The sequence below is a fragment of the Martes martes genome (genome assembly GCF_963455335.1).
Source record: "Martes martes genome assembly, chromosome: 1".
Classification (NCBI taxonomy): Eukaryota; Metazoa; Chordata; class Mammalia; order Carnivora; family Mustelidae; genus Martes; species Martes martes.
Window position 1 is genome coordinate 60,842,794 of NC_137888.1, and position 24,979 is coordinate 60,867,772.

Genomic DNA, 24,979 nt, shown 5'->3' on the forward strand with positions numbered 1-24,979 from the left:
TGAACTTATGATAGGTAAAAATTTATCCAAAGAAAACATGAATCTCAGATTCATAAACATTATCATTATTATTATTACGGGTTTTTAAACCAAAACATAGGTAATGGAGTAAACATAACATGTATCTCCAGAGCCTACAACCACCAAGAAACACTCCAACTAAGGTGCCATTAGTTTCAGTGTTTTCAAAATTCATCTGTGTGTTTTTGCTTTGACTTAGGTTTCTATTATTCAATCCTCCTTTAATTAGAACAGTAATAATAACGAATATTACTAATATTGGTACAGGGCTTTACTATTTATGAAGAAATTCCATATACATGAACTCCTTTAATCCTCACAATTACCTTGTGAGGTAGATAGGAAGGGTAACATTTATTACTACCTTTCTGCAAATAAGTAAAAAACCTGAAGCAACTTGGCCAAAGTCAGATTGGTGTTTGCTGGTGTTTATGGTAATATATGGAACTGAAATCCCAGATGTAAATTCCAATGCAAAAATTCTAAAATTTAAAATTAACACTCATTTGTGTTAGTAAAAAAAAAATTCAAAATAGTATGAAAAAGTCTTTAAAATGCAAATAGTCTATAGTCCTATACGAAGCATGGGTTTATCTTACCATTTAAAGTTATTGTAATTTATTTATTTTATGGTTAAATGATAGAAGGAAAATGGAGCTCAATTAATCAAAATCAAATAAACAAAGAAGTTCACCAAAAAATTGGAATATCCATCAATTATAATACAATTTGCCCTGCCCACTTGCAGTTCAACTCTCTGTAAGAAAAACTTCTGTGCCTTAGTTTCCTCTTCTAAAACTGGAATATCAAATAGCACTTTCAAAGGGTAGCCATTTAATTTTCAGATATTGTGGTACTCTAAAAACTGTTAAACCAAATATACAACTAGAGTAATACTAACATGTGTCCAACCCCTACAAAAACCCTGAGTCCAAAGTACCTTAAGATCAACTAGTCCAGCCTCCTTATTTTATGCATGGGAAACAGACCTAGAAAGGTTAAGTATCTTACCCAATACAACAAATTTGTTATAAAGCTAAAACTAGAAATTAAGTATCTTTACCCCAGAGTCAACTACAATATACACTTGCAAATTGGCAATGCAATTTTTTCATAATCAAAAACAAACATCCATTTTAATGTGAGAGAAAGTAAATTTATAAAGAGAAATTTGGAAAGGAGGTGGTATCAGAAGTGTATTTCCAAAGAGAAAAGGCCCTAAAATTATTTAAAACCAAAACAAAAAATAAAAATAAAAATAAAACAAATAAGTTATAAACCAGTCAGACATAATCATTCAGTCAGATCTCAAACATCTGAGTGCCTCTGGGCTGAATGCCTTAGAAAGTTCTGGAGGCAGAAGGATGAATAAGACACGGACTATATCCTTGAGAAGCTCATGGTTTAGTTGGAAGATACGCTTACAAACAATACAAAACAATACAAAAATGTATTATAAACATACAGTGTGAAAGTGGTACTACCAGAGCATATAAACATTGCTCTGAGAATGAACAGGAAGGACCACCTCACTGTCTGGAATGATGGGCCGAAGGCTTTCTAAGTGGTGATTAGGCGAGTATCTCTGACAATCCCTGCCTTCTTCATCTCCAATTCTAACTGAACACATCCCCGTTTGTGCCTGTAATTTTTAAAGTATTTTTAATATACAGCAGGATGAAAGTAGGGGTAAAATGCACACATCCTAATTTCTCCCTGGGGAGTAAGAGTTGCCAAACACACTAAAACATAGATTTTTGTGCAGCTACTGCAAAAGCAGACCTTGAAACAATTTGCCAAATTTTTGCAAATGTCCTGTTCTTTCCTTTTCACTGGCTCATGCGTCAGGGACACAAGGTGGCACTGTCGTGCTGACATTCATTTCAGGGCCCTTTCTAAATGGACAATTTGCAAAGAGGCAAAAGGCCCTACTGTGACAACTAAAACCAGAGTGTTATTACTGGTCTTCTCCTAGGTCTACCAGCAATAATGGTGGCTGAGGAAGGAGTAAATCGTTTTGCATTTCATGAATATCACATGATGCCTGTACAGAAGAGAACATATACTCTGATGGTTTCTGCAAAGTGTCATGTTGTGAGTTCATGGAAATTCCAAAGGAATATCGTGCCCCTCTGCCAGTGGAAAGTCAGAAGTAAACTGTTTACCATGGACAAGGCCGTGGACATGGACCACCTCTCCATCTAGTGGCCAGTGGGGAGGAGTGGAACCATAGTGTTTCACTCAGTTAAAAGCAGGTCCTTTAACAAACCAACCATAGGCAATTATGTCACTTTGTCTGACAAATGGCAATTTTGGGTTTACTGCATTAATTGAATCATTAAACAGACCCAATAATGCATTGTGATATCCACTTAAGCTAAGAACAACGACCAAAAAAATAAAGTACATGTGCTCTCTCAGATCAACTAAAATCCCTTTATAAATCTTCCATCATTACCAACCTAAAATTCTCTCCAGGTGTTTATGATTTATAGGTAGAAAATGCAAGCAGAATTACCTACATACATAGTTATTTAAAATAAAATCATATATTCTTAAAGATAAAAGAAAATCTAAAAAGGAGCTTTTCCCTTCATTTTATAAGCAAGGAATCTGAAGGACAGAGAGATTATGATTTATTCAAAGTCATTATAGTCAGGACTAGAAACCAGGCCTCCAGATTTAACCACTTTACATCCTTTTTGGCATTAATTAATGCCTCCTGTTCTCCAAGGCAGTGCTGTTTTTTGTTGTTGTTTTTTGTTTTTGTTTTTGTTTTCACCACCATAGTGTTTCTCTCAACATGCTAGGAAAATAACTAGTTTCTAAAACTTTTATTCACATAGTTTCATGCTCAGTTGATAGGATTGAAGCTATTGTATGTAAGTCCTAACACACCTTCATGGATATATTCGGAACCTGTTTTAAGAACACGCTTTTTTTTCTTTTTTTTTTTTAAAACTAACAAATTATTCACATTCATTCAATATTTATTTATTTGTTTGTTTGTTTGTTTTACATTCATTCAACATTTAGAAAGCAAAGTAGCAAATAGCAGGGAATAGAGTAGAATATGCTGGTCCAACCCACAACACAGAAATGGTTTCAGAAAGCCATTTTGTAAAAAGAAACCTAAATCCATTCAGCCTGACAGGAAGTTTAGAGTTGTTTTTTGTTCTGTTTTATATAAAAAGTATTTGACTTCATTTTATTTTAAGAGAAGAAACACACAAACTTACACAATCACTTCATCCATTTTAATTAAACTCATGATGCTGTTTTGCCGCACGCCTTGGGAATTCTTTGTTGGGAAGGCTTCTTATCAAAACAAATGAAATCTGTCCACCAACTATGAAAATCTGCTCATAACTCCAAACCTAAGGCCTCAAAGGCAAAAGGTATGAAGAAATCCTGGCAGAGAACATGGTAGTTTTAATGTGAGATGTTATGACTTCCTCTCCTATGATCTTTTGGTGGCACCTTTGGAATTTAGCAGACCTATTGTCAAGAGATGTAGGAAGAAGGTAGTTTGTGTTTTGTTGGATAGGTCAGATGGCTTCTACTGGGGGTTGGGAAGAAAGTCTTTTTCTTTCATTATAAATTTAGAAACTTCAAAAGCACCTACCCCTCCACCCGCAGCTTCACTTTTATTCTTGTCTCCATGTGCTTCTCAATCATGTCTATTCTTCTCCTCTCTCCAGATGAGGTGAAGCAATGATACCACAGTTGATTCAAGGAACTAGATAAAAAAAGATCTATTCCAGCTCTTTTGACCCAACCTATAGTGCAGGTGATAGGTGCATTTGACTATGAAGATGGAGACATTCGTAAGGATGTGCAAACCCAAAGTACTGGGCCAAAAGTCACTGTAGTGTGTTCAGTATTTAAAAACAAAACAAAACAAAATAAAACAAAAACCCAACAGTATAAAGCCACCCTTGCAACTATATTTGCCTAGTTCCTATTTAAACCTAAGAAGGTAACTTTTTCATTGTTTAATGAATAAGGTGTTTTTGTCTGAATAAGGTGTTTTGTCTGTTTGCAAGAGTAGCCATACAGTTTTCATATACATACATACATCTACCAGAAAAATTACATAGCCTAGAACACTCATAGTTTCTTGCCAGTAAGTTTTTTCTAAGTTTTAATTTGGTACCTGAGCAAACTGACAACATTGCTTTAATTTTCTCCCATATGCATTTCATTTACTGGAAAGAAGCTCATACTATAAAAGGAATTTGCCAACAACAAATCACAATTTGATTACAACAGTAATTCAGAGAACATTTCTGAAAGGAAAGGTAAAAATAGCAGATATCCAGTCTCATTTAGTAAAAAACTAAAGGCTTCTAACCATTAGATAGAATTAAAATTTAAATAATTTAAATTCAACCTGGTTTTTAAAAAAGTTTAGATTAAGAATTTTTGATGAACAAAACAATACCATTATGTATAAAATTCATAATTATTACCATTTTTAGTTTCAATTTCCTGGAAATCTATTTAATTTCCAATAACTCCAAATTCCATTAAGTAGTTTTATATGTATTGAATGCAAATCTTTACATTATTTTCTTAATAGTGAAAGTTTTCAAGTAAATTCTTAACATTTTAAATGTATAATATATGATATGTACATTAAATTCATTATACTTGAGACACAGACGTAAATGCTAAATTATTTCTGGTATCAAGGAGGTAAATACATTATGCTATAATGACCACCCTTTCCATCAGTTTCAAAGATAAGACTGAATATTCAGAAATTAATAATAATATCCTCAGTTTCCACCTAGTCACTGGGTTGGCCAATGAATTTAGCCCTTGCTCCTTGTCCCAGTATTTTTACTTGGAAGTCAGTAGTTAACTTTCCCTGAGTTAAAGTAGGTATAAAAGCATTGCATTGGTTAACTGAACTGCAAAACATCCCTGGCTAGGGTTTCACTTGAGTATCGAAAGACTCCAAAAAGGCAAGCACCATGTCCTCAAGCTGATTACTTTCAAGTGAACTGTAGAATCACCAAAGGCTTGATCCTAGAGTGGAGGAGAGGTTATGAAGAGTTGAGTATAAGGGCGCCTGGGTGGCTCAGTGGGTTGAAGCCTCTGCTTTCGGTTTGGGTCATGATCCCAGGGTCCTGGGATCGAGCCCTGCATCAGGCTCTCTGCTTAGCAGGGAGTCTGCTTCCTCCTCTCTCTCTCTCTGCCTGCCTCTCTGCCTACTTGTGATCTCTGTCTGTCAAGTAAATAAATGAAATCTTTAAAAAAAAAAAAAAGAGTTGAGTATAATTTGCACACTACTTAATTATTATTACAGTTGAATAGCTAGAGTGGCAGAAAAGCCCTTTTTACTTATGGGCTCTTGAATGTTGTTCCCAACATCTGTTACAGTGGTTACTACATACATGACAGTAATGATAGATGGCATTATTTCTTCTCACAGCCTCAAAGGTTTGCCTATGTTGAAATCAGAAGTAAAGAGCTCAAAGAATATAATTTTTATACATTAAATGTAATTGGCATCAATGTTATTTAATGATTAAATGTACAATACATATATTACAGGAATATCTATAAATTCAGGCATTCTCTAGAATTTCTAGATATAGATATTGCCCTTGGGTATTTGATGAAGAATTAAAAGAATTTTACTAGCTATTTGACATTGACTATAATCCCTGGGGATTCTGCAAAATGCTAGAAATTACTTAAGTATTGGAAATGTACAAAATATAAGTTTGAAAGGAATATTTTAAGTTTCAAGTTTGCCAAATACCTAGGGATCCTATATGGGATTTGAAAGTTTAGAGCAAAGAATCAAATGGCCAGTGATGACTCCTAAATCATTGTAAATAATACCTAATGATTGTACAAGGTAACTAAAATGGCTTATACAATACCAAAAAAAAAAAAAAAACATTTTAAAGAGTTGATTTCTAATTTAATGATAACTCTTGTATGTATGTACTTGCTCAACTGCTAGTATTTATTGTCCTATTCTTATTATAAGTGATATCGGATTTCTCTAATTTGCTTGCAATAGTTACACAGCCATACAAACAAAAAAAAATTAGATTTTTCTTTTCAGCTCTATGCAACTTTTCCTGCTAGTAAGATTCTCACTGGTTAAGGAACTTGGGATGGACATACTATTTTACTTCTTTTGTACAAGTTCAGTATATTTTCCCAAAAAATGTAGTTTGTTAAAACATATTTCTAAAGTGGCCTCCAACACAAGTCAGCTTTAATATCCATTATCAACTTTCAGACCTAAAGAGCCCAGCCTTAGGATTGAAGAAGAGTGGAACTAGCAGCATTCAAAGACTGTCAACATCAGTCCTTCCTTTGCCAGAAAGAATCACTACTTAGTAATATTAGCAATATGCTACTTCCACATACCATGCCAGGCCTTGGAACAACACATTTGCTCAGGGTCTGAACTTGGTTTCCTACGTGGCAGCATGGCCAACCACTACTCAGGCTTGGGCAAGGCCATAAACACATCCACTGATAATTTCTATATTTACAGAAAGCCAGGACATTTGTAGATAATCACACAATTGGATATTTATGAAGTGCCAGATTTTATGAATACAGGAATTTGTTAATTAGCACAAGGACTAATCATTAAAATTCAAAAATAGATAAATAAACAGGAATGCCATTTATTTGTTCACATTTCAGGGGAAAGTATGCAGCTGTGATCCTTTTGATGAATGTAGGCTTCTGGAGAAAAATGTGAAGAAGAAAAGTATCTTTAAGTTTTGAAATCTTAATGAGTAAAATCCAGGAAATTACCATATAGTCTTTATATTAAAAATAATCATAGTAATTCTTCCCGTAACTTAAAAAAAAAAAGTTTAAAACAGCATATGCTTAGCATTTGAATTATACTGTCTTCCTAGTCCACTGTTTTGGTCCTTTTCAAGAAGCCAAAGTTGATTTTTACCGGACAGAAGTTAAAAAGCACACACACGTCACTCAGTACCAAATTGTTTTAGCTACAGGGCATGGCAAAGCATGAAATAACTGCTTTAGAGCACTTCCTCATGTGGGTGTGTTAGATAACTGTCCGCTCTGATATTAAAATGAAACCCTCTGTGACCTGACCAAGACTTCGGGGCTCTCAAAAGAATTCATGTGCTGATAGGAAAGGCCTACCATAACCAGTAAGCCTAATTAATGACTTTTCTGGCACCCTATAGCCCTCCTGTGACACAAGCCTTCAGCTTTTCAAAGCCCTATGTAGCAGAGTACACTGGTTTTAAGTTTACTTATGCACATTTACAATGTCCTGCAATATTTGGATTGTGACAGACCCTCCCAAAAGAGGCCAAGATTACTTTTCATACTAAAAATACTTTAAATCTTCTGAAGGCTAAGAATTATAATGCAAAAGAAAACATATATACATTCTAAAATGAAGCCAACCATAAATATGACTAAATTTTTACTTTGTTTTATTCCTTCTAGAAGGTTAAAAGAAATTTTCATCTTCTCCTAAAAGCCTCTCCATTTTTTATTTCTCATTAACATAAATATGCTTAACATTAAATTTTTAAATGTTCCATCAGCAAAGAATCTGATTTCTTTACCCATACACGTATGAGAATATATACATGTATTCACATATATGCACATAGATATCCCCACACGTACATGTACACAGAAAAAGAGAATTGTTGATCAAGAGATAATGAAAGATTCTTTTGAAAACAAGGTAGAATTTTAGATAGTCCTTACAATGTTAATATAGAAAATGACAGGTGCATGAGACATGCACACTTTTGACATGTTAGTTTTAAAACAAATTCTTGGGTCAAGAGTTTAAAATGGAGAAAATCACATTTGAAACACCATATACTGTGTACCTACATTAACCTACTGAAACTACACGGTTTCAATAGACTCCCCCAAAGTTTCCCTTTAGATCTTTGGGGGAAAAAAATTATCTGACAGGACCTGAGTGTACTTAGTATTTGTTCTATTCTTGGTCAAAGCTGTCCTTTCCAGCTTAAAAGACACTTTAGGCAATAGAAGCAAATTAAAAGTCTCCAAATAAATTTTTAAAAAGAAAGGGGAAAAAAAGACTTTTAGCAGCAAAAGTTCACCACCCTCTTGGAATAATGGATTTTTAATAAACATTTTACTAGGTCTGAACCTTGAGAATATGTTTGGGAATCTGCTCTAGCGTCCCAGGTGGCTTAAGAATATTGCTTTATGGACTTCTTTGTGTTTTCAGAAAGGCCTAATGGAATTAAAAAAAAAAAAAAAAAGTCCGCCACTTCTATTAAATAAATAATTTATTATGAAAAAGGTGATTGTTATTATCAAAGATCTCTATAGATCAGCATCCATTTTTTATCATTCTTCCTGTATATGCTCAAAACATCTGCATATCTTACTAACTGACTTAATTTTTATCAAATGAATGGCACTTTTACTTTCGGACAAATCCGAATAAAACTCCATTAAGAGTCCATTTCAAATGAACCTTTTTACTCCTTTGAATTTTGAAGAACACTGTTCTGGGAAAACTGTTCAACAATGTCAGCTAGTTGTCAAATGCAACTTTTCCCACCATAAAAAAGAAAAAAAATAATAAAGGAAAAACAAAGCACCTCAGAACTATGTTTGAAATAACAAATGCATTATTTATAGTCCCCGAAATGTTAAATGAATACTTGCAGTTGTTGCATAAGATGGCCTGATACACTTCATAGCTTCCACTTCATAAAAAGATGGCCAGCCCCCACTTCTCCCTCCCCAAGCATAAATAAACAGTAACATACTAAAAAGAAACTGTCCTAGGATAAAAACTGTTTATTAAGAAAGTTTGCATTCTTACTAATCCCAGTGATATCCCTATAAATGTGAAAGTCCATCTGCAAAATAAAAGTTACAAAACAGAGTACCCTGTTCCTCTCAAAATATACCCCCCAGATGTAATATAGAAGAGTGTGTGATGATAAAAATAATTACTAGATTCTTATCCACCCTGTTACGACCCCTCACCTTATAGCCAATGCTATCAAATAAATATGCTGGCAAAAAGTATTCAACCTGCTTCAAGGATTTAAACTGTAAATATGGACTTTAAACTTCATGTAAAACAAAGAACAAGAGTCTCACTTTAGTAATACCCGCACTGGCACTGCAGCTAAAACTCATTGGCACATAACTAAGAAAACCCAGTTAGCAATAAATAAGGACAACATGATATATAGACAGACAGATGGAATTGCATAAACAGACAAGAAAAGCAAAGAGACTAACAAACATACGGAGGGGTCTGCTATAAAAGAGTGAAAGATACTGATTTATTTGGTACTTTAGTGAGAAAAATAGGTTTGTTTGCAATTATTTTTAAAGTAATTAAACTGAATCACAAGGGCACACCCTTAAATAAGTAGGAAGAAAATTAGTAGAGGGTAGGCCTCCTATAAATGTTCCAAATTTTAAGCTAGCAACAGCTCTGTCAAACTTAAATCTGGAAATTAAAATTCAAGGAAGAAAGAATAAAAGCATTGGGGGCTAAAGGAGATGATAGGTAAAGGGGGGATTGAGGAAGCAGGATTTTTTTTATGAAAGTTGTCTGCCCTACCTTCTTCCCCAGCGCTGAGTTTCTCTTCTCATAATCGGTGTCTCCCTGGAAGTACAGTGTGAGTGGTAATGACTGCCTGCCTCCCTAATGAGTCCATTTTCCTGCTCTTGATGTTGTGTATATACACACACTGCAACCTACCTTACAAACCACAGAGACGGGAAGAGAGAGAGAGAGCAAGAGAGAGGGAGGGAGGGGGAGCAAAGAGGGAGAGAGAGACAGAGACAGAGCAAGCGAGTGAGAGGGAGAGAGAGAGAAGAGGAGAAAGAAAAACAGAAAGAAACAGAGAGAGAAAGGCACAGACAAAGCCCTCCTACCAGACAGCAGACAGCCTTCCTTCCCCTATCCAGCAAAATGCAACTCGTCTAATGCAGCAACAGGTTCAGTATTGCCAGACTAACAGAGTGAAAAAGGTATATTCTCTATATCATTACTGCTTGCAAATAAACAGTTTAAGAGCAGCTGGCTCCACCTTCTTTATTTATGCTCCATTATGAGGAATGTATTGTTTCAGTTCTGGCACACAGTACATGTAATTATCATAAATACATTTTTGCATATTAGCAGGAAATAGTGAAATGCATAGCTTATTTCTGCAATCTTTTAAATTTTTTTTTAATGTGAGAGACTGTCAACAAATCTGCTCTGACAAAAGCCTAGTAATGATTTTAAAGTCAGAGGCAGTCTTAAAGGAGGCTCTGAAAGAAAGACTCCATACAATAGGAAAACTGATCTCAGACAAAACTGATAACTGCAAAGAAGAAATCATTGCTCAGTAAATAAATCAAAACCATATGCAAAATTGCAGACAAAAACAGAATCAAGTTTAATTAAGTAACTAATAGACTAGTACTCTAGAAGAGACAGATTGGTTTCTTATTTGAAGCATCTATCTGTACAAATATCACAATGCAATGTACTCTGTGTGAACAGGTGCAATGCATATAGTAGATAATGTTACAACAACAAAAATAAATCCCATAAGGAGCTTCTATCATAAGCAGGACAAGATTTCAGAGAATATGGGTCTGAAACCATAGCAGAAACCCCTTGTTCTTTTATTAGGAGGGGAAAATAAAATTAATTAATGCTTCTAAATAAATCTTCCTTAAAAGGAAAAACAAAACAAAACTGTTTTTCTTTGTCTGATACCTCTAAGCATTTTTTTCATTTTTTGCTAGAACCAAAATAATGCTGGTATTACACTCTCCACCACATCATATGATCCCTACCCCCTTTCCCCACTCCCAGGTGCCTTTCTCTGCCATAAGTGATATATTTGCAGCTACGGAATTACAAACAACAGAAAACAGAACAAGTTTCAAGCTCTCCTTGTCCCCCAATTTTTTAAAACTAGACTCTGCTTGTCTACCTAGACAACCACCTTCCTTAAAATATTTCTGTACAGTTTGGCTGTGTGTCATTTAGGTGGGACTTAGGAACATCACAATAGAGGTTAAATATTCTAAAGAAAATGTACATAAAAATGAAAACTGTGAATGCATCTGACCCATTCAAACCCTGAATCTGGGCACCAATAATTAATTGTATATTAAGTATATTAATTTTAAAATCATCTTTTTTATATGGTTTAGTGTGTTACCATACTTCAAACATTAGAATGTGCTCCTTTGCATAAACAAAACTACTTATTATATAAGCATAAATTCCTTCCCTTAAAAACCAGTTTTCAGTTAATAAAATATAACTTAACTACTTCAATATATAACTTACAGATCAACTATATTTTCACCTGATTCACAAAAATATTTTAGAAAATCAGTTAAATCTTGGGTCATGCTCAGAAAAGAGATCAGTTTTGTTTTAGCTGTTTTAAGAGTAGACAACCTATAGCACAGAAATTAGAAGATGATGTCTAACCGCACATTGCATAAACTGTCCTGGGAAAATTCTAGTAGGAAACTAAGAGTCCAGTCCTCTCCTCTCAATATAAACCACTAATTCCAATTCTCAGGTGCTGCAATAGTGCTTTACCCCTCTCAAGGGTGGTTAGCTTAATAAAGAGGGGACATACACAGGGTGTAATAAAAGAAAAGGGATATGTTTTTGGTCACATGTCTTAAGAAAAATCTTTCTAAAATACACTTAGTGTGCCTGAGGTACCAGCACGCATCTCACCCCTTACTGCTCAGCCTGGCATGTTCTGTTTTTCTACTATTGCCCTATTGTTTCTCTAAAGCTTTATTCAAATGTTTGAAGAAAAATGTCACTTAAAAAAGCATACAAGCCTCACAGTTTGACAGACTGATTCAAATTAGATATTACTATGTCCTGATTTTTAAAATAAGGTTCTAGGTATTTTTGTTTTGTTTCGTTTTGTTTTAACGCAAGGAGAATAAGAAGACATTATTTGAGTTCCACCAGCAGGAGTCAAAGGAATGTAAAGGACCATGAAAGCTATTCACCTTTTCAAAGAACAACTAGCTAGCTGAATTTTAAAAAGAAAAACAAATATTTTGGCTTAGTGAAAATGCACAACACCTCAACGCTTTTTCTGTATCTGCACACTTTACCAAATGCCAAGCACAGTAAGTGGCACATTCTTGGTACTTTCTGGAGTTCAAGATACACTCTTCTTGCTGGGACAGGAGATCCATGTATTGAAACAATAATCCTGACTATCAGAAACAATAATCCTAATGGATTATCAGAATCCGGTAGTTATAGTTGTTAAATTAAGTGGTTTTGTATGTTGATATGCCATGGGGCAATTTCATCCAATGGAAAGATCCTAGTGGGAGTTAAAGACTGGTTTTGGTCTCAGGATTGCCAAAGTAGTTTGTATAGCCTGTGCAAGCCATGTAACCATCCTCAGTATCCATTTCTTCATATAAAAAAATAATAAAATTAAATTTAAAAGGAAAGAACTGAAGTGGATAACATATTAATTATGATGACGACAGCTAATGCTTAGGTGCTTACTATTTGCCAGGTCCTCTTCAAAGTATTTCATTTATTAACTCATTAAATCCTAGTGACCCTATGAGGTAGAGATTATTTTTAGTGGCACTTTCAAGTAAAGAAACAGAGAGGTTAAGTGATTTGCCTAAGGTCACACAGCACTGCAGTAACAGGATTTGAACCCAGCCTGTCTAGGTTACAGATCATGTGCTTAATCCCTGCACTCTATTCTCTCCCAGGACCTAATGACAGCTAAGTCCCATCTATCCATAAGATTCTGTGCTTATTAGTCAAACCCAACACACCCTGACGACTTCTCATACCTCGCTTACTAATACAATATAGTGCAAATTTGCTTCTCTAATTTACAGAGTTCTCAATACATTTGGTTTAAGAGTCTAGCAACTCTAAAAGTTCACACACTCCATTCAATCACCTCTGTTTCCAAATTTCCATAAATATGTGCTTCCATTTAGTTGAACTGAAAAACAGCTATCTAATACTAATGCAAATAATGGTTTAAAGAACCAAATAAATAATAAATAAAATAAAATTAAAAATATCCTGTTTCCCAATAGCCTGAAAAAAAAGCATGGAAAAAGCAAGGATTCAATTACAAATGACTTGTAAGAGATGCTGAATAATACCATCATTTGATTTTATATACTTGGTTTTAACTTTGAATTATTTAGAGATATATTCTGAACACTTTGGTACTAATGACTCATTCTGCAAGAAAGAATTTGCCCTTGCTCTGATCTCTGTGCATTAACTAAACATGGATTATGTGCCCATTATGTGCCATTCACAATACTTGGGGGTGAAAAATGAAGATAAAACGTATGATTTAGTTTCTGCTCTTGAAGACTCCACAGGCTGGTGGGAGACAGGCATGTAAATAATACTAGTGTAAGGAAATAATCTTGCCACTCCATATGGTGATATGCCATGTAATGCAGTGCCTTAAACTTTGTGCTTCTCCCTTAGAAAGCTAAAAATGAAATCTGGCAAAATAAATATAAATACCTAAATTCAATATGTGGCTTATGAAAGATGTGTGTGTGCATGAGCACATCGTGCAGGGATGTCCTGAAGTTAGACTGGAGACAAATGTGTAACAGGGGGAGGTACTGAGGCTAGATTAGAGACAACTATGGAGCAGGGGGAAATACTATGGTTAGACCAGAGACAAATAGTTTTTTCTATAGTAGGGGGTTTACAGACGCAAGGAGTACACTTTATCCATTGCCCCCAAGGTGCCTACTAAAGTGTCTTCTACAAATACACTGTACATGAAATTCTTAAATGATTGTGGGAATCAGTGATAGCTATTAACCTGGAGAATAAAATGTCATTAATTTTAAAGTTATGAAGTACTTTGGCAAATGAATACTTCCAAAAGTACATGAAGGGTAAAAAAAATTTTTTTTTTCATTTGGAAAGAAAAAACGTCAACCATTTCAAAAGCATTTACCACTATCCCATATATACTTTGGCCAAGTCCTTTTTTAGGCATCATTAATGTTTTTACAATCACATGAGGCTAAACAGGAAAAAAATGTTGAAATACTTTAAGATTGTTCATAAGAACATTCCCAAAAGAAAAAGGGGGAATATTAAAAAAAAAAAAAAGAGTCATGCTGCAATGAAGGACAGAATAGGAGTTTTAGCCCCAGTACATGGATGGAAAAGCAAAGACTGGGGTTAATGGGTCAAAATGAGTAAGTGCTATACTAAGGACTGACTTTGTCATGGAGGCCACCATCATAAAGTCAATTCTATGTGGCATAATTAGATAGCAGTCCTTAATTTGGGTCATCTGATTTAAAACTGTATCCCATTAGTCCCAAGAAAAACTAGAAGAGATTATAGATAAATCATAGCTTACCAATAGTAGGTCAGTAGTATGATCTTTACATGGGAAGATATGCATTTCAATTCTAGTCAACAAATATTTAAGTTTAAAAAGCAACAACAAAAACAAAAACATTACATGACAACTACATCACTAGGAGTACCTTTATTATGCCCCTTGCAGTACTATCTATAGTTGTCTGTCCTTTAATATGTCTCCCATTGCCACTGGACTGAGGGAACTACCAAAACAGGGGCTCTACTTACTAAGCTAGGACAGCCTACTATCTGGAAGAATACCTGAAACATAGTTAAAGCTCAATAGAGTTTTCTTACATGAATGAATAAAGGAATGAAAGGAATGAATGAACAAATGAAAAAAACAAAGCAATAATAATACATGGAATTTACAAACCTTAGTTAATTAAAAACTTTAATAAATTTGAGTTCTAAGAATGAAAAAAACTTCTAAATAGCATTTAAAATTTTTTAAATTACATATAAAGTATATTCTTACTTAAAGATCTTGTGAAAAACAAAAATGGTTATAAAAGAGCAAAAAGTAATACTCTCCACAACTTTTCTCTATATATGAAAATTTTCACAATAAAATGTTGGGGGAAAAAAAGGTATTGCCCTATAGCCAGAAGAATTTTAATTCACATTATCTCTGAGAAGAAAATTCAGCTTGTCTTCACATTTCATGTATTCATTATTTCTTTCACTTCTGTTGCTAAGGTGTTCAAGTATAAGTTGGAAGTTGGCCCTAAAATTCCTCATAGGACAGGAACATTCCCCTTTGAAGAAAAATACCTTGGTAAGCTGGTTAGGTGCTGAAAGTGGGACCCGAACAGTTCTTCTTGTGGGGTCAAAGTGTGCTGCATAAGAAATTAGTAACAATTTGAAGGTAGGGGAGCATAGACATGAGAAAGGAGGAGGGAGGAAGGAGAACGACAAGAAAGAAAGGTGGGCACTGAGAAATTCACAATGTCAAGGTGGCCAAAAGATTTTTTTTAAGAGAGTGATGCCTAATATTAACTTCTAAGACATCTACATTTTTGCAATGCAAATCTTCTTCTCTTCAAACTTTCTGGAAAGCTTGATATATTGTATGGCTTTGTTTAGCAGTGTAATGAGGAGTACAGGGATGAAAAATGAAGGTATGACATAAATTCACCCATACACAGAAGCTTCTTAATGGGAGAGACAGGAGTTCCAAGGAGTGACCAGTGGCACTGTGAATAGTGGCTAATACATGAATGATGAATAGCAAAAAGTCAAAAGGATCTTTAACACAGAATGATTCAGATATAGATATGAGTCAATCAGCCTTTTCCACAAATATAGAATAGGAAAATGGTCATATAGGAAAAGCATATACATTAATGTCTGAATTGCAATTTTGTTGTAATTTCCTTATTGTTACTACCTCCATAAACTGATCTTAAATGCTATGAGTATCTTCAGAAACATAGGGGAAGAGAGTACTTTCATGATGCAATAAATTCTGAATTAAAGGATTAAAAAACATAAAAATGTCATTTGTAGTATCTCCTTAGCTCTAGAAAAATGTATCAGACATGTGTACTAGAACTCTTCCTGCTCCCTGCTCAATTCTCTCTCCTAAACAATCCAGGACAGTGCTGGCAACTGTCTTTAAAGTTTCAACACTTACATAATAATTTATTCATATGTACAGGTTATATTCAATACCCAAATAAAAAGAAACATAAACTACAGAGTGTATTCTATAGGAAAAATAAAAGTCACATAGACGATATATAAAGGAGGCATCTTAATTACTACAGCTGTTATTTTCCAGGTGAGATCCCCAATGTCCTGCTTGGTGATTCTACATGTGAAACCCAGTCTCCATATTCTTTCTATCTACAAAGCTGCTACTATTTGTAAAGATTCATTCTTAAAAAGTTACCACTATTACATGTGTCAAGAACTGTGCTTAGTGCTACATACACTATGTCATTTAATCCTCCCAACAGCCTTGTAAGAAAGGTAATATTAATGTTTTCATTTACAGATGAGAATACTGAGGCCCAAAGACTTGTAGCTAATAGGGTGGCACAAGTCAGGCCTAAAATCAATCCAGATGGAATTAGTGAGGGATAAAGAGAGGGGCTTGACAAAATCACTCTAAAAAATTTTCTAGAATAATAAACTGGTGAGATTAGGAAGAAATTTTGAAAGAAGATTAATGATGAGACACAGGTTTGAGAGCGTATGGATTCCCTAGATAATTTCAATATGTATTTCACATATATTTAAGAAAAATCATATTAACTGTCTCAAAGTAAAATTTAAAGATAACAAAGAAAAACAGCATATAAACAACCTTCTAAAGTGACGAAAGAAACATACCATGAACCAGTTTGATTAAAGGGTTGGAAACATTAATAACAATCTGTCCAGGAATATTGAAGCCAGTTATTAATAACAGAGTCAGCATGATAACAGCCTGCTAACTCCTGTGAGGCAACAGGCCATTGGGATGATTCAAAATGGGTAGAAACAGTATCTCTAATTTTTATTTAAGAAAGCTCATTTAGCCCAATAACTTACAGGTTTAAACCACAAACTTTCAGACATATAAGGACATATCAAACTTTTGGAAAAGAACCTACATAAAATCTCAGTCTTTCATTTCTATTAAGAATACAGAAAAAAAAAGAACAAATACAGAAATATCTCATTATTCAGAGTATATAGATATACAGATAGATCACAATGTATAATGTATAGGATTCTTATGAAATAGAAATTTTGAAATGAATTATATTAAATTAAATTTTGTTTTAATAATTATATCAGGTACTTCAAAATTATCAAATTATCAAAAAATTCTATTTCATGTTGAAAATCCATAAATTTAGACTTATCTCTAAATTAAATAAACTCTCCTACTCTGTTTCAAACTGATGACATTATGCTACTTAAAATGTAATAATGGGACCTTTTGCAACACAAATAATACTCTCAACATCTGTTAAACCTATGTAGAATATGAACATAAAAGAAGTGCCTCACCAGTTAAGGAAACAGTTTTATTAGTAATCAATAAGAGAAGAACATTGCCCATAATTAAATCTGTATTAATTATGAAAAGGGCTATGAAAGAAATGAGTCATCATTATGGAGTTCATTTTAGAAATTTAATGGTCTGGGACTCCAATACACACTTCTTATGATGTCATATCTAGAAATCTGCAATTGAAATAAACTGAAAACCACTCTAAGCTAATATTTTAATAAAATTCATGTGGTTTTTGCCTAAAACAATTAAATTTCACCTAAACTCTCTCCACCAATATATTCATTAATTCAGTGTGACATTAAATAATCTATGCTTTAGCAGTTTAATCAGATAATGAAATATATTTTACAATAAAATAATAGATATTATGAAATATAGATATTATAAATGAAACAAATTCTGAAGTTTTCCAGGTGCTACATTTTCATTATTACTATTATTTGAAAAGTTAAATTAATAAATATATAGAAATAATAAATCAGAGCAGATTTTATGAAGTTGTGGGTGATACACAAAATATTCATAGCTGATAAAGCATGGGCATAGACCAATAAGAAATGTCACTGTGACTAATCAAAACAGATACTGGCTGTAAATAAATGATACAGTACCAGTGTTTCCTTCCTGAGTGACAACCCTAGTCTTAGGTAACAAACCAGAATCCATCTTCTAAAACAAGTTAATAAAATTTGAAGATGTAGTTTTACTACGGCTATACTCTAGAGCAATGGATTCTCCAATTTTTAAAAATTCTATATCCCATCATTAAAAATATTTTGAAGTCTACAAAGATCACTTATCTATCTGTTGGTTCTCAACTCCATTCCCACCCTTTCCATACTCTTCTGTCGTGGAACCTGAAAACCACATTTCCCATACTGCTTTGCCAGAGTGAGAAGCACTGGCTAAAGATCAGAGACCCTTTTTTTTTTCTCCTTCTGCTTTTGGCACTAGCAATCTTGGCAATGGTGCTTCCGCAGCCCTGCAGCTCAGAGCTCTTGGGATCTAGCTCTTGGGACTGTTGATGGCAGCAATGGTAGGTACTACAGTTGCAGAAGAGCAGCAAAGCTCTAACAGCCCCGGCAAGGACAACAGCATCGGTGGAACTGTGGGCTTCTGGGCTCTTGCCATGGCGGTAGGAGTGCAGGTGCCTGGCTTCCTGCAAAGCAGTGGCAATGGTGATTCCAACAGCTACAGCAGCAGTGTTCCAGCTGCCTCAAGAGCACCGTGGGTACTGGTGTTGGGTAACAAAACTTGCCCTTCCTTTCCACAGATCTTCATTGCTAAGTATCACTGTCACCTTCTTTCCCTCCCACCCGATTTTCCAAAACATTTGTAACCAATTCTTTGGGTTAAAGTCCCTCTGTTTTGAGTCACTTCTGTTTTGCTGACTGGACACTAGTTAGTGTTAAGTCTACACTCAATATATATAATTATTTGCAAGCTATAGACTTAGACTACCATGTAACATACATTACAGAGCATATGAATAGCCTCTTAAAGGATGAGAAAAGAAGAAATAAATGCTATTTTTAAAAAAGTTTTAATTTTGTTGTATTTAGTAGCAATTTTAAAACATTTTTGCCCTCACTAAAAAATAAAATTTTAGACAGACTAATTTGGTTAAATATTTATCGTTCTTTATACCTTGCCTTGGTTTTACACTTTGTGAAATAGTCATTTGAAAATCTGGTACTACATTCAGGTTATTGTGATACCTGCTGTAATGGCTGTCACGATGGGAGAAAAGCCTCACAAAACAGTAGTTCCAAATGGAAGAAGAACATCATTGGCTGCGCTTATTAAATCACAATACTCAATTTGCAATCCCCAACCACCAATTATGTAAAAGATTTTCTTGAGCTTTGTCTAGTAAATTTTCATCTTTCCAGATGTCAGTTGTTCTTATAAACTAAAAGGTATATGTCGTATTTTTTAAAATTTCTTAACAAAATAATGTTAACACCTATTTAAAGGTTTCATTTGAAAGATTTTGAAACAAGTTATAAAATTCTATTCCAAGTTTTAAAAAGTATTCAGACTGTTTTTAATCCAGCTTTTCAATTATGCAGAAATCAGAGTTTTACAATTACACTAGTTTGGGCAACAAAAATCACATTATAATGAAAGTAACTACAAATATTCATTCTCCCCATACCCTGGGTTCTTCAAAAAGCAGTTACCTTCTCACTCATTATTAGTATCAGTACTTTTTTAAAAAAGCGGTCAAGTATGTTTCTTTTTTTCCAAAAACTTATGTTAGAGAGCATAGTATTATCAGCCACCCATCTGACAAAAAAGGCCAGCAAAATTAGAACTCTTGCCATTCTGTAAAAGAAAAATGCATAACTGCCATAGATTTCATATTGCTTCTCAGTACTCTACCACTGACTAACCAGTGAAACTCCACTTATTACAAAGCATTATAGAACCTCTACTAAAATTTTAAGAATCTTCCATATTTGATTCTGTGTTCTACTAGACTGTAAAGCGTTTGTTAAAGAGAATTTAACCACATCAATGACATCCTACAGCACTGTGTGTACTTTTGACTTTAACTGATTTGCTAAAAGAGCTTGCTCATAAACGATGAGCAAATGAAATTCATGTGTAGAAGTACCTCTCTAATCTTACCCAGAAATCTTTTCCATTCTACCCAAGCCAATCACTCCAATCTCCCAAAACTATGTTAACATAGTTTTTTCAGAACGCATTACTTAGACTATGTTGATCCCTAACAGGTATTTTCCCCAGTAACTCTTCTAGTGATTCAGAAAAATGTAGTTCTTTGTATTAGTGAAATACACCCTAACAAATACCACTGGCTTAAATATTAGAAATAGCACTACTTTAATTAAGTTTCATTTCAGTAAGTCTTATAAAAAGACTTAGCTTTTAAACTCTACAGCACTGTTTTCTATGCATCTATTAATAGCATTTGCTGACAACTGTGATATAATATGTTGCCCCTTATTTTTTACACATTACTTCAGCCACTTTGGTTCTAGGTAAATCATACACTATGGGCGAGGTTCATCCTTAATGAGAGTGAATATAAATTCACATTCCAAACAGACTTCTTGATAGTTACTTTTGGCTGACTTATTGTCAAATATGATTAAGTCATCATTGTCTTTACTTTGTAATATTGCTGACAATATGTTCATATGCATTTTAGATATTCTTGTTCAAATATGCTTGACTATAATTCTATCTTTATTCTGTTTTTTTTCAGTCAGTTGTCTATTTTCTAAGAGTTAGTTTAGTTAAAACTGGATAGTTTAGGGATGTCTGGGTGGCTCAGTTGGTTGAGTGACTGACTTTGGCTCAGGTCATGATCCTGCAGTCCAAGGATTGAGTCTCGCATCTGGTTCCCTGCTCAGCAGGGGGTCTGCTTCTCCCTCTGACCCTCCCCGCCTCAAGCCCGCACTCTCTCTCAAATAAATAAATAAAATCTTAAAAAAAAAAAAAAGAAAAATGTTAAATTAAAAAAAAAACTGGATAGTTTAAACTGTGACTCCTCATAACAAGGCACAAATAAAATTCAGTTCCCTCAAATCTTAGAGCAAATCAACTCCCACTCTCCCTTCAGGATGTTTTGTATAACATACAATGCATGTGAATGATATTTTAACATTGCAAACAACTTACACACTAAACATTAGTAAATTTTAACTAAACATTAGTAAACATTAGCCTTTGTCTTGTTAAATAAAAAAAATCCATAAAAGTTTTGATATCTTCTCAAACCTTAATATGTCCTCTTGCATATTTCCTAGGGTACATGCCTACTATATTTGAGACCACTGTTTTACAGTATAGGCATTAGACTCAGATCTGAACAATACTTCCTGGCTATGTATCCTTAAGCAAGTTACTTATCCATGTCTTTGTATAGTTCATCTATAAAATGAGAATAAGAATTGCTATCTCATATAATTGTTTTGATTATTAGATTGATAAGAATAGCAGATAGTATTTGTTGAGCACCTACAAAGTGGAAGGCATTATTCAAAGCCCACTGCATGCATTAATTCTTGAGTATAGTGTCTATACATAATGAACACTTGATAAAAATTTAGTTTTCTTCCCCAGGAAAGAGAGAGGTTAATTGTACAAAATCAAGAATATTTATTAGGGCAAATAGAGTTAGTTGTTTACAATACAATTTAACTCTTCTATAAAATTTCAAGTTTCCTGGAAGCAAAGTTATGTTGTAGCCATCCTTCTATCTTAATAGACTGCAAAATAGAATGCTTTGACTATATTAAGTACTCAATAATTAAATGAATGTTGTTGAATAGATCTACATAGGGTGCAACCATAACTTGCTGCTTATTGTTTGTGAAAATTCAGGCAACTCCAATGCTGACAGGCATGATCAATTAACTGCATACACATTGCAAAACATGCTATTGTTTTTATACATACTCCATTATACCTTTGCAGTAAGGATAACACTCTCCAGAGATTTTGAAAATACAATAACCCTTGATTTCTTGTACAGATGTAAAGTGAGGTACTGATAACCCAAAAGTAATTTCTACTCGGATTTTGAAATATTTCTATATGTATATTAGACTACGAATATGCTAATATTCTATATAAGACAATGAACTTACAACAAAATAAGCTACACTATGAAAAGCTGACTTAGGAAGAAGTTGAATGCAATTCAGTTTCTGTGATCTTACCTCTTTATTTAACTCTTATGTATAACCTACACCACTTTGATTACTCAAACTACATGGAACTTGCCATTTTCTCAAACTCTCCCTAAGGGATAAGAAATGTTTAAATGTTGATTTTTATGGAGATATTTTCTATAAAGCAGGTAATTCTCATTAGTGAATATGAAATCATGACTGCCTAGGTATTATAAAAAATCAATTAAAAGACATGGAATACACTATTTGCTTCACTAAAATAATTTTCATTTTTTGTAAAATATTTTATTCACTTGTAGAGTGAACTATAAACCATTAATGTTCTTCATGACTTTTTTTTTCCCCCCAGATAAGTGACCTGAGGTAGAGAAAAACCAGCTGGTGATACACTTAATTACATATGAAATCTCACAAAGTTTTCTACCCAACTCATAGTGCTGTTATAAAGAAAAAATAAGCAAATCATTTTGAAATATTTAGAGAAAGTAAAGGAGGGAATAATAAATGTAAGGCATCACTGTATCTTAATGAGAACCTGAAAGATTAGCTTTTCATCTTTCTCTTAATTATTCATGAATAGTACACTCCATTTCTAAGTGTACAGAAGTCAGAGTGTTTGGGTAGAAAGAACATGGGCTTTAAAGTCAAACAAGACTGGGTTTGAATCAAGCCTCCACATTCACTAGTTCTGACCTAAAATAATTTATTCATTTTCCTTGAATTTCACTTTCCTCATTGGGAAAAAATGAGCAAAAATATTCAATAAAAAACAGATATGGGCGCCTGGGTGGCTCAGTGGATTGAGCCTCTGCCTTCGGCTCAGGTCATGATCTCAGGGTCTTGGGATCGAGTCCCGCATCGGGCTCTCTGCTCGGCAGGGAGCCTGCTTCCCTCTCTCTCTCTCTCTCTGCCTGCCTCTCTGTCTACTGTGATCTCTCTCTGTAAAACAAATAAATAAAAATCTTTTAAAAAACAGATATAAAGTGTTTGACCTATAGTGAAAATTCATTAAATGATAATTCATTTCCTCCTTTGATTCCTAAACCAGAGATTCTCAATTTTTTTTTTCACTATGGATCTCTTTTAAGATTATGGACCACAAAACAACTGAAAACATTTCTTCACATAAACTATTGAATTTAATTTTCACTAGTACTCTATGAACTAATTTGACATTACCCTATTTTTGTACAGGAATAACTTCTGCTTCAAAGGCAGTAAATAATTTGTGTAAGATCTTGCATGTAGGAAGTTACAAATTGAAACTTCACCTTCCATTCCATCAAGCCTGGTTACCCAATTACTTGAAAAAAAAAAAATTTCCTAGCCAGAACTAACAAAAAGAATGTTTTATACTAAGAAAGTTAAATCTAATGATAATAAATATTATTAAACTATTTCCCTAGGCACAAAGTGCAGCAAAGACATAATCACATTATTATCACTAGTGGTTCTAGTGGTACAGCCAAATATTTTTGTAACACTTTTGTTAACACTTTCCTAGAAAAGAGCTTTCTATGAAAAAAAACAGTGAATTAAGGAATAAACACCCATATGAAAACTAATAATAGCTAGTCTGGTTGTTCATGGTGAAGAATGACTTTCAAATAAACTTTAAAGTGTAATTTTATATTTTTCAGTAATACACTAAGTATCCTCAGTAATCAATATATTTCTTCCTAAATGATATCATAAGATGAATAAGTTCTCAGGATAGCATGTACAGAATAGTGATTAGAATTAATAATACTGCATTGTATATTTGTAATTCACTAAGAAAGTACATCTTAGGTGTTCTTACCACAAAGTAAAAAAGAAAAAGGTAACTATGTGAGGTGATAGGTATGTTAATTATCTTGACTGTGGTTATCATTTCACAATATATACATATACTTTGGACAAATCCCTTAATTTCATTAAGCCTTTTGTCCTCTTCTTTAAATTGGGGGAAATAAAAGTAGCTATAGCACAGGTTTTTGTAATGATTAAATGAAATAATCCAAATACTGGTAATAAGTAACATTTATCAAGCATTTTACCATATAATGAACACCATGTTAAACATTTTATATATATATTATCTCATTTAATAATTACAAAACTCTGTAAGTAAGTACTATTATTATCCCTTTTATTTATTTATTTTTAAAGATTTTATTTATTTGACAGAGAGATAGAGAGCACAAGTAAGCAGAGCGGCAGGCAGAGGGAGAGAGAGAGAAGCAGGCTCTCTGCTAAGCAGAGAGAGAAGTAGGCTCTCTGCTAAGCAGAGAGAGAAGCAGGCTCTCTGCTAAGCAGAGAGCCTGATGTGGGGCTCGATCCCAGGACCCTGGAATCATGACCTGAGCCGAAGGCATCCGCTCAACCAACTGAGCCACCCAGGCGCCTCTATTATCCCTTTTATAGATGAAAAAAGTGAGGTTCAAGGTCCCGCAACCAATACACTAAACCAGGATTTAAATCCAGCAGACTAATTCTAAATACATACCCTTTAAGACTAAATTCCATAAGCTCAATGTCAGGCACTTAATAAATCTTGGCTTGTGTTTTGTGTTTATTTTTACTTTACCGAAGGTGTCAATTTCTTATTTAACAGTTCTAAGTTGAATGAAGTAGCTCTCAAATATTGCAATGTCAGGATTCCTTGCTCTTACCCTACTGTATATCATTATAAAAAAGGATTTTTAGGGCAGTGAAAATACTCTGCATAATATTATAGTGAGGAATATATGACATTATACATTTGTCCAAATCCACAGAACACCAAAAGTGAGCCCCAAAGTAAAAAAAAAAACAAAATGGACTTTCGGTAACTATGATGTGTCCATGTAGGTTCATGTTTGGTTAAAAAAAAAAAAAAAAAAA

At 33.9% G+C, this 24,979-nt stretch overlaps 1 protein-coding gene across 9 annotated transcripts in view; it reads right to left on the bottom strand.

The window, feature by feature from the left end:
- The window catches only part of ZBTB20 (zinc finger and BTB domain containing 20), a 774,313-nt gene that overhangs the window by 723,055 nt on the left and 26,279 nt on the right, over positions 1 to 24,979 (bottom strand). For 3 of the 9 annotated variants that reach the window (XM_080830748.1, XM_080830745.1, XM_080830741.1), the window contains exon 1: positions 9,623 to 9,785. The exons of the other annotated variants lie outside the window; for them this stretch is intronic. The gene's annotated coding sequence lies outside the window, so the exon portion shown is untranslated. Of the gene's footprint in view, positions 1 to 9,622; positions 9,786 to 24,979 lie in introns of those variants that run through there. 9 annotated transcript variants of the gene reach the window in all.